This window comes from Tubulanus polymorphus, chromosome 11 (genome assembly GCF_964204645.1).
Source record: "Tubulanus polymorphus chromosome 11, tnTubPoly1.2, whole genome shotgun sequence".
NCBI classification, from domain to species: Eukaryota; Metazoa; Nemertea; class Palaeonemertea; order Tubulaniformes; family Tubulanidae; genus Tubulanus; species Tubulanus polymorphus.
In genome coordinates this window covers 9,460,493-9,476,119 of record NC_134035.1, presented here as the reverse complement: position 1 = coordinate 9,476,119, position 15,627 = coordinate 9,460,493, and the positions used below count along the sequence as shown (strand labels likewise).

At 40.2% G+C, this 15,627-nt stretch overlaps 1 protein-coding gene across 1 annotated transcript in view; it reads right to left on the bottom strand.

The window, feature by feature from the left end:
• The window catches only part of LOC141912665 (four-jointed box protein 1-like), a 28,706-nt gene extending 24,008 nt beyond the window's left edge, over window positions 1–4,698 (bottom strand). The window contains exon 1 of the mRNA XM_074803989.1: window positions 4,595–4,698. The gene's annotated coding sequence lies outside the window, so the exon portion shown is untranslated. The remainder of the gene's footprint in view (window positions 1–4,594) is intronic.
• Between the last annotated feature and the right edge of the window lie 10,929 nt (window positions 4,699–15,627).

The following is a 15,627-nucleotide window of genomic DNA, read 5'->3' as shown; positions in this document are numbered from 1 at the left end:
ACCCTATGCAGTTACTTATGGCGCATTTCTAGATCCAAACTCGAGACTGTTTTTCGCAAATCCGTCTATTCGCAAAACCAAATATCGCGCGTCTTAAATCCCGATCTTCGTCCCTCGTAAATCAATGGATTCGTTCTATTGAATGTACATAAAAGTGTCTGGTCGAAATGGTGCGAAAAGTAATGAAAATCCTCGCCACGAATACTATCACTAACAGTGTCATACACAGCGATGCCAGTATCAACCATTGATATTTTATGAAGCATTAATTGAGATGTCCTATCAATATCAGCGTTTAGTTCCCCTTACGCCAAGTGTTCTACACAATGAGTTTTAGAGGGGTGTCCAACCCTTTCATTTTTACATCCACCCCTCTGAAAATCAGCCACCCTTTATAGAATATCTGCCGCCCATACTAGAGTGGATGTTGATATTCTATCAATGTTGATAACTGCTTTGAAATACATAGAGCTAATGTGAGATGTCACCAAAATTAAGCTGAATATTTTTCTGTATCTTTTGGAAATCGAAAGCCTCGCTACTTCAGCAGCCACGAAATCGATGAATGTAGCCCCTTTGAAATTGCAGTACACGGAGAACACGACGCCGAAACTGATATCGAACTATGGCGGACGTTAAGAGCCGAACCATCAGAAATGCTGATATCGGATTTTCGTGCGGGTCTATTTAAATATCCAGTATTCGCGCTTGCTTTCCTGCGCTATCGAGTTCTCCGTATCTAATATAAGATCTGATATTATTTTTCATATCGTTACATCTACTATGCGCGAGTTTTCATTGGCGCGTTGTGTATCTTTCAGAGATTGCGCGTGGAATTCTCAAAATATATAACGCGATACTCGGGTATTTCCTGTACAAACACGGCCCATCTGGTCGGTCTGTTGATGTTCGTGGCGCGTTTTATGCCAATAAAGAATTACGGTTAAATTCGCTTACCGGCGAATGATCGAATATTTTCGTATATACCGACTGCTTGAATAAGCGAGAGATTAAGTTAGTTTATCGCGATTCGAAATTTATCATTCCGCCAACGTCGTAACCGCCCATGAGAGAAAATGACTAAGATCGCCATTAAGAAATCGTACCGCAGCCAAATGAAATTAACCTAACCGTACTAAGAATATTTCGTATTTTTTTCATCTTCAATCAATTATAGTGACGTCACAGTGCTTCGTTGCACGAGGGTTTTCAAATTCGATTTCACCGACTTCAACGACGAAACCTTTAGTTGTTATGACACAAAATGTAAGCACCGATGTAAATAAATTCATATATTCGCCGTATGATACATCTCTGTCGGCTCTTGGCACATGGTTAGCGAGTCGTTGAGTCCCCACTTGGCGTGTCTCTCACGTCAAACGGCTTGTGCATTATTTATGAATTTCATCATCACCACGACATATCCCTAGACGGCTCGGCGATAGTATAGCCGTCAACTCTTGATAGAACTGAGATCCCACAGGTGAGGCTTATATTACCGTGTTTGGATGGGTTTAACCCTTTACATTCAGTGCATACCCCTTATATATATACTGCACCATCCAATAAGCTTCTCTTTGATTAGATACAGATGACGTATTCGTGGGGAATTTTTTTTTATCCGGACTCTTTGACCATATTAGATCGTAACATCAAAGTACGTATACTGCAACCAGAATTACCGAGGTTTCAAGTGAAGCAATGAACTCGGCGAATCATAAAAAGCAGTCATATGCAGTCTGTTCGACAACAGAGAAGATAATTAATCCCTTTGAAAGGAGAAGTTATGAAAGCGAATAAAGGATCGCGCATGAAACAGACCTTCAAATAGATAGCTAATAAAGACCGAGCATGAAAGGGACGGTTTCGACGGTTAACAAAGCGAATATGTAACTGAAACAGCCATATTTCTTCTTACCTTCTGAGCCGAGAAGGACGATCTGATCTTATCAGCAATCCGACGAGATCATTATCAACGCTACCGTGTATATGTGTGTGATAGGAAAAATATCTATGCGTCAGTACTGCGCGCCTTACGTCGACGGTGTGTGCGCGCTACTGGAAACGCTGAAACATCGCGCCGTGCTAACAACTTCGATTTCGATTCGGATTCGCGCGAATGGATATGCGCGCCTCGGGGGTACCGTTATTCTCTCTCTGTCTGTCTCAGGTAGTTATAGAAGCGTCGGTTTGTTAAATCAATACGCGTCGGGTTCAATTTGCAAATAAACTACGACGACGTCGACGCGTTAGTGTACGAAGCGATACGGTTTATATTTTGGGAAACCTTCAGGTTCTATAAAATGCCAAACTCCATCGTTGCCCTTGAACTCAATATTTTCGCCGAGCAAAGAAAAAACGAAAAGATAATGGCGTTGGCTTTTTATACAAATCCCCTTCAGTCAAAGCGCTTTGATAATTGGTAAAAGATACTCTACTCGACGGATCAAATATAGAAAAAAAATAATTGATTTTTACGGCTAATTATGTACTTCGATACTAATATATCAAAGGGTGTCTTTACTAGCAGAAGATACCAGTCGTTAATTACTGCAGATGCGACCAAACCTCGATGTCTTATCTGAAAGCGTTTCACGGGGTATTAGACTACAAGAATGAATTGATGATCTGTTCGCGTCACCTAACCAACAACAGACGAGAGTCTGAGAGAGTGATTTATCATCTTCAATTGATTTTCGTTAATTGGATATTGATGTATAGCTAATTATCGCACGGCACCGGTCTAAGATGAAAGTGCAAGCTATTGTTCTTCGTGGCGGCGCGCGCGGCTGATTCGATTTGTCGCCCTCTAAAACAAAGATCGTTTCGCGCGTCTTGCTTCGTTAATGGCGATGTCTTGTCGCGGCAAGATGAGTAACGCACCGACAATAATCGCGCTAACATCGCGTAACGACTTGTAAAACTGATGGCAAATGCTTCACAATTTCTGGTACTATTATTACTAATTGCCTTCGCGTATATCGAGAGCGTGTCAACAACTTAATGCTTTTCAAACATCAAGCAGCCAGTTGTGAACAAGAAAACTAACTTGGAAGTCTATTGACTACTTGAAAAATAACACTTAACATTGTCGACAGTGAATAATTATCACGGATCGATAAAGTTATTCTAAATTTGAATATATCGATAATTGGATTGAATTGAACAGTCCAGGCCCGATATATTGATGACGTAGTGCACATCCTCTCAAAAATGATTATTAAAATTCATCAAAAATAAAACAAGAGTAATTTTTCAATATACTCACCTAAATTCACAATTGTATTTTGTTATTTTGAATCATTACAATTATTGATGACGTAGTGCACATCGACTCATACAGAACCCTTTGAATGACACATACTAGGTATCAATGTATACAAACATAATTGTAAGGTTTTTGCGGCGTTAAAAAAAAATTGTTGACGCAGTTGTAATAGATATACATGTATTAACGCTCTATACCATATTTGATAACCATAGTTGTGCGATAAAATGTCGTCCGGAAAAAAGGTAGTTACGCCCACAATTTGCGGCGCTGTGTATATACATTACGTGGATTCACGAACCAGAGCGTAATTTACTAAACCAAACACAGCGTTCAATGTTTTTCTAACGGGCAACTGTTTATGAGCGCTAAACTGTATACGAAGCGTAGAAAACAGTTGCGAATTTTGTCAAGTTGAAGTGTAAAACTCATTAATTCCTAGCACTGCTTGTGTAAACAGTTTACCCTCGGGTGCAAACTCTAATATTTTACAAGTATGCCGTTGTCAGTCACACACACACACACGAAAAAAAAATTCGTGAGAAAAACAACTCATTCCAAAATGGTTACAACCGAAGTAATTATCATCGCAAACAACAGTGTTGCCTTTTTCCGGGTATTTTTTCGACCGCGAGCCAAACGCGGCTCATACCTAAAACAAGTGTTTCTGCTATCACAAGAGGGCATTAGAAAGTAAAAAATTCGGCCGCACCTCGCGGTGTATAACTCAGGAATCACCCGGCCTGCATCCTCTCATCAGCTGCTCTCAGTGAGAGCAGTCCTCGTATCGGAATGTTAGTAGTTCATATTGAGAGGGAATCATTCGCTAATTTCCTCGGTTGCTTAAATATTTACCGCCAGTTGCCTGAATAGCACTAATATTTATGCGTAATATCTCACGGGCCGGGCAAACAGCTAACAAACAAACACTTTACACGCTGTTTGAATACGCGGTATGATATTGTGAAGACCTCGATTTTGATGTAATCATTCGAATAACCCGAGAAATACCCCATGCTGTTAAAACCATGGGCATAACAAAACCGTGAGCTTTTGGCACCTGACTATGTCGACACTTTATGAGTGCTATGTTTTAAAATTACTATCATTTGAAACAAACAATAAACGGTTTGAATGTAATTCGCGAATTCTTTCCTCTAGGACTAGGATGACAACATTTTCGCCGCAAGTTTTGTGAAAATGTTAACTGTGACATAAAATGACTGGCTTAATTAAACTTCCCCTCGAATGTATATGTTTGTGTGTCACTCCCGACGCGTCGATAGACACGATGAAAGTCAAATTGATTCATTAAAGTTTAATTACCTTGTTTCAGCATGTAGCGCGCTTAGAGAGCGGCTGGAACTCCTGCTGATGCTGCTCAGACGCGGTATCCCCGATATACGACTGATGAATCAGCAGCATCAGCATCAGCCTCTAGTACTGGGTCGATCCGGTTCCAGTATGTCTGGCTCGACGTGAGTCACCTATTGCGCATCGTTGCGCACTTTTATTGGCTGTAAAATATTTTCAGTATCGGATCGGAACTGTTCGATTGTTTTCGAGTGTAGACGAGAGCCACTGGGGACAGCTATTCTCAAGGTCGATGGATTAATGCCGAGAGAAATACGTGATGTATCCCAACATTGCGTGACGAGTCCGTTTTATAACTTTAATAAGGTGCTGCTTGGTCCTGCGCCGTTGCGTATGCGAACCATACCCTGAGATTCGATAATTGAAAAGCGAATGGATATTACGATCGATTATGATGCAATAATTTGTTAATAAAGAATTTGAATTAGAATTCTTCAGTTTTCAGTTTTAGTTTATTCCTCCACAAGTTATGATAACGTTGCACAAAACAAAACAAAAAAACACAAACATTACGTTTTAGATCGAGTGAGTTTTTTCACAGAAGTGTTCGCATACACTTCTATGGTTATTTTTACTGGATCGATGGAAGGGAGTCGTTATGTCATAATTGATTGTGGGATTTTGTGTCTGGCATTTGCAACGACGGGAGACATGAATAAAGCATGATTTGATTCTGATAAATCTGCGCAGGGATTTCTCACGCGGAATAAAACCAGACCCTAATTTGAATATATGCTCTTTCAATTCAGCTTCTTTCTCTTACAGTTTTACTCTACAATTAACTGAAAATTCTGCTTGCTGAAAATGGCAGCGGTCAATGAAACCTCCTCATCAACAACTTCGACTTTGGATGCGGATATAGTCATCGATCCAGCCGCCACCTACCGGTAAGTTAGCTTCAAATTAAAATCATCCTTAACCATAAAAACGACTGTTTGACTTCCTATCCTGTTGTTAGTTGTTTTGTTTGTCCGTTTGTTTTTTGCTTTACGTTATTTGGATCTTGGCTTCTCAAGGAAAGCCCTTTCAGATTATTCATTCAAACTCACGACGGAACTGCACCTTAAATTGTTGCCCGCACAGTAAACAGCCAGCAGGACTCGAGCCCGCTTGTCACTAAGCAGCCAGCAGGACTCGAACCCGCTTGATCAGCACTGATAGTAAATGCTACAAGAAATTGCTTAATCGTTTGATATAAACTCTGCATTGTAAAAACTGCGACGTATACATAAAAAGGATTTTAAAACTATAGAAAATCTGTCACGAAGCGCAGGTTTTTAGTATGATAAAAAAAATTTCGTCTATATGATCAATAATTTCTTGACAATCTACACTTTGCTTGAATCGGAAATCGTATACAAAATTAATTACTTCATCACAGCAAATGAGATAGTTACATCTCAGAAGCATATTTGGAATATTTGAACTGAAAGAGAAATACCGCAACGATCCCATGTATTAAAACGATGAATTAAGGTCGTTTTTCATTGTCACTACGATATTAGATTTTCCGATTTTAATTCTGAAATCTGATAACTTCGCCAGGAAATCCTCATTTTAACCAGCGTGGGAAGAGGTCCCGCGCCTATTGGGGGATTTAAAACACCGACTTCATCGCGATGCCATTTTTCCGGAGTTACCCTATATCGGGATAGAGAATACGGATCCCACGGGGAACGGATTTGCTTTCACAGTCGTCAACTGAAAACTGAACACGTCTTTCGCGCTATCGATTCCCGTTGAGAGAAACAGTGAACATTCCCGATATCCGCGCCGCGCGCTCTCTCTCTCTCTCTCACTCGGTCTTAATCTGTTGCCGGTATTATAGGCTTCCTGACCTGAATATTTACGACAATAAAACGACAACAAATCGTACGAGTTTAATGCGCGGCGCGTTTATTTGGGAAGCTAGTTATTAGCCTCATACGACGCCTACAAAAATGAATGAGTAGGAAGATAGATTGGTTTCGTTAGTTTTTTTTTCTTGTGTAGAATTATACGGATAGGGAACTACTGCTGCTGCCGGGTTTTGTTGAACGTCTAATGAATTACAAAACCGACCTTTTATGACGTAGTAATCTGGAACTTTTTCCGGAAGGAGACGGCAATGTTAGTTGTATTGCTATAATGACCACGAAATAATGTTTTTCCTATTAGAGTTATTGCATCTACGAACTTTTTTCTAGGTGAGAATCCGTCATTTTGAACAAATTAATTTGTTCCAAGGCTAGCATCAGTTTAGCTATTAACCTTTTTTTCCTACGGGAGAAACGGTAATTTTGTGCTACTTATAACCTCTCAAATATTTTTCCCAGGAGATATCGCGTATGCGACCTTTTCCTAGTAAAGAAACGGCCACGATCAACTAAGTACTGCGGGAATAATTTTCCTAGGGTATTTCGTATCTACGAACTTTTTCCTAGGAAAGAAACGGCCATTTGCTAGGATATTTTCTCTGTGGACTCATTTCATGTAATCGGTAACATCTAGGCACAAAATACTGTCGCGTCCTTTTCTTTTTTTGAATTTAGTCGTCCCTATCAATCCCAAAAGTAGAAAATAGCACAACTTTACAAGACGAGGCAGATAATTTTCAGCAAAAAGGCAACACCGGATTTTATCTTTGTTGCCTGCAAACTACATCTCAATGCAGTAAATTTCATAGAAAGCATCAGCATCCAGTTCCACAGTTGGGTTAACTCTGAGTTAGGGTTAACTCTGAGTTAAAATTAGTTAATTTTCAATGAGTTAACTCTTAGTCAAATCTTAACACAGAACTGTGGAACTGGGTCCAGGAATCCATTTTTTTCTTGGAAATTGCACCAAAATTCTAAGATTTTCTGACCCCTCGTTTATCGTGTATTATGCCGTCTTTAATAAGTTGTACTTCAACAGTGTTTTCTAGATCCGCCCCTGACTAGGGAAGGAAACAAATTCATCTTCGTTCATTACGACGCTCGCTACAATATGTCACAAAGTTACAACTGACAAGAAGTGTATCTCTATACGATCTATTCTGACGTTACCGTCGAAGAATTGGAAACCTGACCGGACATAAATTAAAGTGAATGTTATCGTCGTTTCGAAAGACACGGTGATACCGAACGATATTTACGATCGTTCTTCGTCACATCCATCAATGATCGAACGTCAATTATGAATGAGTTTTCCATTAGTCTCGAGATAAACGCCGATCAGAGAGTCGTACATCGTTTCTGTTTACCGGCGAATATCAATATTTGCTTTATCAGGAAAAACTCGAACGTCGAATCGATTGGAGATATGAGGCATTCGACATTCGACATCCGCGTGTAATTTCCTCGACATACACAGTATCATAAAACTGCACATACAGAACGTTGCGGATATTGTGCGTTACGTCCAAATGAAAGGCTGAATCCAAGAACATGTCTATCGCACTTTTGAGCTCTACTTTTACTTAGTAGCCACTTGAGGAAAATAAGCAATTAACAATATCGGCTACTTTTCCAGTAGTATACATTTCAAAACAGTCACTCTGAAATAGTCTACCCTTCAATTCGGTTGGTGTTCTATAGTTGCTGTTTGAAAGAGTCTACTACCGAAAAGTGACCGTTTTAAAACACCAGGGGCCGGTTTCACAAAGCGTAATTAACCCTTAATTATGATTAAACCACTAATCATGATTAATGAAATTTAATCATGATTAAGGTCCTAATTATAATTTAAGTTAATTACGCTTTGTGAAACCGGCCCCTGGTTCTGATAATGCACACTAGATTTGTGTACACATCTTTAGCAAACATTCACAAACAAACGAAATATCAAAACGGATGACAAACCATGTAATGATTTGATTTGATTAGATCCGACCATTTGTAGTTCTGATACGACTCCTCAGAACAACGGAACCGAACAATTTCGGTTCGAAACTGAGTCGATCGCGTGAAACTGCGTCCGCGATATCTGTTCTTATCGTAAGTAACGGTAAAACTATGCATAGGGCGTCCCGGGATTTTTCAACGATTGGGAGTGGAATCCTTCCCTGGGAGGGCCAAAACCACGAGATCCTTACTTCCACACACTGCCGTAAGGGATTCTATAGATGAAAGAAATTACTGATAAATCTCAGGTTAGATATTGGTGTGTGACGTTTGGAGCATATTGAGCGTAATTGATGAGGAAGAAAGTATCAGTTATCATTCGAAAAAGGGCAACTGTAGCTCAAAAGGCAGAGACACGATCACTACCCCCGGGCACCTGTGCCATGACGATTCAATTCAAAGTTTGCATTCGTAAAACGTTTGTATATTTTTTTCGTAAAGCATTGTATCTTTTATACTTTTCGTTGCATCTATTTCTGTTAACGTATGTTGAATATGATTGACTTTTTATACTGTATTTCTCAGTTGGGAGAAATCTATATCTTATCTTATCTTATCTTGATAAGCTGAAGCGAAATGTTCAATAAGGGTGGCGTGTCTAGTTCCAGTGCGTGCATCGGGCCGTACGAACGGTAAATTTCAATCGCGTTTCTTTGCAGCTCGCGAGGAAATTCTCCACCGCCAACGACAACGACGAATCATGACGTCACGACTTCTGCGTCGCTATACCTGCTACACGCAATGTGCTCGACGTGGAATTAGTTTTAATTGGAACCGGTTGATACTTCTTACACAAACACGGGCACGACTGCAACAGCAGCAGCAGCCGTGGTTTATTAATCATCAACTCGTAAGAGAAGACGTGATGATTTCATCAGATATATTCGTCAGCAGAGTCTAAACTTTCTACACGTCGTCAACTTGTAACCATGCGCAATAATTCACGCGCCGAAGCGTTTTGCAATGAATGCGCGCGAGTTCTGCCGTCTAGGGTTTCGAGAGCTCAGCAGAGGGAGAGGGAGAGGGAGAGGGAGAGGGAGAGGGAGAGGGAGAGGGAGAGGGAGAGGGAGAGGGAGAGGGAGAGGGAGAGGGAGAGGGAGAGGGAGAGGGAGAGGGAGAGGGAGAGGGAGAGGGAGAGGGAGAGGGAGAGGGAGAGGGAGATTCATTTCCGTTGCTTTCATTTAATATGAATAGGAATTATCCTGAACGCGTCACTTAACGCGTAGACAAAATGATCGATGGTTGGGTGCGAGAAAAATATGAATGTCGATAGTTTCGAAGTGCCGCAATAAGAAAAAAACAACCGGGGAAGTGCTTCATATGCAGCGATACACAAAGGTATCGTTATGTCTGTGACAGTTGGCTAGGTGAATATTGATGGTTTTCGTTTCGTCCATCAATAACATAACATTAATTCTTTGGCAACGATTTTTCCGGCTGAACTTCCCGCTCTCGATTTCGTCGTTAACAACGGCCACCGCCGGGACCCCAGGTGGTTTTGACTGTAAAATCTCCATGGATACATCGGCGGTGCAAACAATTAGTCGCCTGAACGCGAGGAGCGGCGACGCACTCATCAATCCTTCATCAGACTCTGGGGAATGGTATTCGGTTGTCACCTCTCCGTAGACGTCACGCGGTTTTCAGAAGACTTAGCAGAAACCCACCTGAAAGCATCACTTACGCGGATTGCACAAACAAACGCTCGGAAAGCAAATGAAAATGTACCCCTTTGAAGATACGTCTAATGATAAGATTGAAGTTCCCTGGTGTTTTTGTTTACAAAACGCAGAACGCTTTTTAAAGGTCTATTAGGTCGAGCGAGCTATTTTCAGCGGATCGATGAAAGAGGGAGTCGTAATGTCATAATTGATTGTGGGATTTTGTGTCTGACATTAAATGTAACCAGGAGACATGAAAATGGAAAAAGTCATTTTTTGCACAAAATCTATTGCTTGACTTGAAAACATTTTATGAGCTTTTTTCCATGGATTTCGCTTCATTATGGGATTTTGCATACGGAGATTATATAAGCCAAGGCCTGCATTTGACTTAAGTAATGAAAGCTAGGGATTTGATTGAAAGATAGTTCGGTATCGAGTATATGACATCGTGCGAGCGCGCATTTATTCCAGTTGTTAATTCAGCGGTCGTAACTCTGGCCATGGCGAGGATTAAACTTAGAGCAGCTACACCGTCGACACGTCCTTGTCAGAAAATTAACATGAACGCCACTTTGCGTGCGGTTCAATAAGAGAGGGAGAGAGAGAGGGGGAGAGAGAGGGAGAGATTGGGGCTGTACGTTTAATCAAAAGGGATTTAGACTAGTTAATCGTGATAGAACGTAATTACCGTGGATTGGATTGATTCCATTTGCCTCAGGTCATTTTAGGGACGACGTTAAAAGAGATTCGGCGACGTATGTAGTGTGTTTGGTTCGTTTGTTAAAAGATGCTGTGAAGATCTATTCAAAAATGTATTAGCACGAAAAATATCCATCTGCCCTCAACGACCAACTTCGTTGAGCCGATTCTTATATACGATTTCAAGTTGTGGAATTTACATTTCTGTTCCCTTATTCGATCCTACTTTCTTTTCATGCTTAATTTTATTTCATCGCAAATTTAGTATACGGTCGAATGAATTTGATAATAAAATCTCGCCGGCAATCGAGTCGGCAGCCAACCTCAAGGACGCCACTTACCGCTGCCGCGTTATAGGAGAGAGAAAAACGCAATCGAATTGTCGAGTTCTGGCATCGCGAAGGAAAGCAACCCGAATGAACGAGTCGTTTAATCTCCTAGTATATAAACCGCGCTCGAATTTACACCGAAAGCCAATCATCAAAGTTGGCAATAACTCGTTACTGGCGAACGGGTAAAATGCTCGAATCATTAGCGCGCCAAAGTTGTATGCCTGATATACATATTTTCTATTAAACCAGGGTTAGTCCTGCGGGTATGATTTTCTGCAGCCGGCGTCCTGCGTCGCCGCGAAGACGTCATATTTTCGCGAAATGAACCGCGTAAAAAACAACAACGACGACGACACCCATCGGCGTCCATTTTCTATACCGTAATAACGAAAGCGATTATTTTACCAATATCTTCGTTTCGTCGCATTGGCTCGGCTGCGTCGAACGGGGGTAATGAAAAGCAAGAAATGTATTGTCGATTGCATACCCGCAGGCTGAGCGATTCTACGCGCTACAAGACGACATTCTTGCCATCTTTTTGACGCCGTAAAAACCGTTGCAATAATGTTTATATACATTGATACCTAGTACGCGTTATTCGAGAGGTCCTGTCTGGCATTATTGGCATTTCAAAATAAAAATTACGATTGTGAATTTTGGCATTTATTTTGTAGCTTAATACATTTTATAACTCTTATTTTATTCCTGATAAATTTTTATAATCAATTTTGAGAGGATGTGTGCTACGTCATCAATATATTGGGATTAGACTGGTTGCCGGTCAATTCAATTCAATTCAATCATTGATATATTCAAATCTGAAATAACTTTATTAATCTTCGATATTGCATGTGTATATAATTGATATCATCTTCTTTTATTGTCGACAGTATTAAGTATAATATGTGTCGTGTTGGTTTTCAAGGTGTCAATAAACTTTCAAGTTAGTTTTTTTGTTCATATATATCCTTGCATACACGAATTCTCTTTTTTTCTTTTGTGTTCATCACTAGTCTCGCATTTCATTTTCGTTATAACCGTTTATAGATTTACCACTGCGCGTCTACATCATTCATTAATAAACTATGAATTGTATAGAAACAGTTTTTCCACGAAAAGGCCTACGTTACGGAATGGGGAAAAACTGGTAGTCCTGGAAACAGGTGTTTGCGTTGTCATTTCATATTCAAAGAACTTATTATCCTGTCAAAAACTCACCTTAATCTGAGGAAATAGTTTACATCGTGAGAGTTTTGAATAAATCGGTATCTAATTAGTTGTTCTTGTCGATTGTGTGGGTCACCCACGGGATAACGGAAGCACTCGTCCAGAACCTAAGTCGACATTGCCGACGGAAAAATTCCGCTTGGCAGACAAGTAAATAAGTAAATATCGACTACGACTTTCCCCGTGGCGAATAACAACAAAGTCTATCGATCCTCTGAAACTGGGTTAGAAATATACTCAGTGCGATATTGCAATATATTGGCACACCGACAGTACGCCTATGGGCAGCAGTGACTCCTTTCGCATCGACGGGCCCGATCTAATAGAGTTTTCATTAAATGTACCATGGGTCACGAAAAAGTTCGATTTTGCCGCCTGTACCTTAATAGAAAAGATCATCAAAAGCTCGCATAATTGATTTTCTGATGCCAAGTAAAACGCGTGATCAAGATACGTAGTTATTCGTAAATCAATTAGATCATTTAAAAATATCATGTCGAAATAATCAAAATATTCACAAGAATATGGTTATGTATGTATTGAGAAATTAAAAACGTTTTGGCGTTCGTAAAACTATTATTTTTTTTAAACATTTGAAGGAATAACGTGACATCATCGATTATGTTTCCGTGTACAGATCACATTTCGAAAACAGCCTTCGACGTTTAGTTTTCGTGTCTGATCGCTATCGATGCCTACAAGTCGTGATATTCGGACGACGAGGAAGATGGGGAGGGGGCTCACACGCAAACACGGCGCTCACTGTCCTCGATCAGCTTGTCGCTGTGTGTAGCTGTTGATCGCTGATGCAGCGGCTGACACTGCTGCCGCCGCTGCTGCTGCTGCTGCTGCCGCTGATGAAGTTGTATTTTCACGGTAGCCATCATCGGTGCGACACTCTCTATCTCCCGCTCGCTCTGTTCGCGCTGAAATTGGATTACGGACCTCTCCGTCGCTTTATTGACGAATGGTATTCATATCGTAGTTTTGACGCCTTTTCGACGCATAAAAACAAACGAGCGTGGTTGGGGTTTGATTTTTACGTAAGGTGAGTGGGAACTAGAATAATATACTATCATAGGAATATCTTAACTAACTGAGACTTTTTCAAATGAATTAGTTTAGAATTCATCTCAACATATTTTAGATAGGAATCAAAAGAATAGAATTTACTGAAGCCTATTATACAATATAGAATTTGAGATATGTTTTAATTTTTTCTAAATGAAGTTCATTAGCAATTATTTAAAATGGGCCTTCAATTTGCGATATCATATTCAAATTCACAAATATCAGAGTATAAAGACATTCTTGCATATTCTTTAAAGATGAAAAGAAACAACAGTTTCAGCGGTTCTAATAATATATCCTTTGAAAGTTAGACTTTTTGAAGATGGATTTGTTTGTTTTCTTTTTCATCTGTTTCTTAACGACAGAACATTCATATTACCCGGTGGATTTCTATTGTTACTTTCGAAATAACGAACGCGAAAGATTCTTCAATACGTTATTAGTTAGTCGGTTGTTTATAGAAAGCAAGGGTTTCGTTTTAATTAACTCGAAATAGACTCGGCAATGTTTGATCGGTCTGTATTCGGTAATACTCTCCAAATAACAACGGCGCATATTATGCATCTATTTTCATACATCCATCTTTGATTCAGCAGTTTTTAAATCGAAGTGTTAGCTGAGTAATTAGTAAACACGACACCTACGCGCAGCCTAGTTTCAGGATATTCATATAATGACGTGTCCCTGCACCAAGGGAGCAACATTCCACCAACAGAGACCAATTCTGACAGGCAAAAATGAGATATTTATCAATTAGAAAACGTGTTACAATCTGTTCTTAGCGGTAGCGAAATAAACCTTGAGTCTTTTCTGGTACACAAGCTTAAGTCTAGTAGAATTTTCAGCTTTTGCCCAACTACAGGGTAGACACTTTAAAAATGTAGTCATTGAACTGAGTGACTGAATGGCAGAAGTTGAGCCCGCAAGCCCAAAGCAAACAGCGCAGGGAAATAGGGAAACACATGAAAAACGTTTTTCCCGAAACCATGTTTCCCGTTTCTCGTAAACGTAAACGGCACAAGGAAACGTTCGGAAACATGTCTCCCGTTTCTTTCACCAAGAATCTTAGTGTCTCGTGTACACTATAGGATCGCAGACCAACGGAGATCAACAGTGGGAACAATTCAACTTCCTAGAATGGGCTTTTAGGATGAATAGTTCATATCGTGAGTTGCGAGGGGACTATGCATCGATAGCCGACGGCGACGACAGAGTTAACGAACGTATGGAATATTTATTACGGCGTGACGACTTTGATTTCGCGCAGGCGTCGTTATACGGCAGCCGACCGAGGAGGCGTCGTGTTAGAACCGGGGCTGCTATGATTAATCGTCGATGATAGAGTTTACTGGCACGGTAGAGCGTTAGATAAGCCACGACCGATGTCTCAATAATTCGCAACAGCTGCAACGAACCCCGGTGTATATTGGCTCATCATTCAAAGACACTGAACGACATATTAGATTACCTGATAAAATTCCTGCTCCTCCCCGTATCACTGAGTGCTTATCGTTATTGTAACTGTATCTGATAGCTGTAGCGGCATTGTGTCAACGTCTTAATATCTTATTTCTCTTTACAACATTGATAATACGGTTTCGCTTGTTCATTCTTCACTCGCGCCTTAATAATAAAAGCTCAAAAAGCCAATTATCAAATGAGCATATGTCTGGGTCTTTTCCTTTAGAATAAGCCCCAACCTTTGTTGTAATAAGGATGTGATCGGCTTAAGATTTTATGCAATACATAGAATAATAGAACCGTCTTTGATAAGCTCAAAATAGTTTCGCAGACAATATTGTTAGTGATAGATAACAACAAAAACTAAATTTGATTTCAATGAAAGTTAAGTTTATTAACGAAAATAGGTATTAGTCGTCGGGACTCGAATCCTTGGAGTGCTATACGGCCATTGTTCTTTTAACGCCGAGCTATCGATGAGACGCTTGTTCAACGAGTAAGAATTAGTATTTTAACAGAAACATGGTTCAAAGAAAGCCCTCTTCACCGCAAATCCCTTGATGATGTTTCTTTTAACTTACAAATTGATGGAAGTTTTTGTCCGATCCTCTCTGTTCTGTTCAAGGCCGTTTGCTTGACATTGGTCAATGTCACAACGTGCACATTGT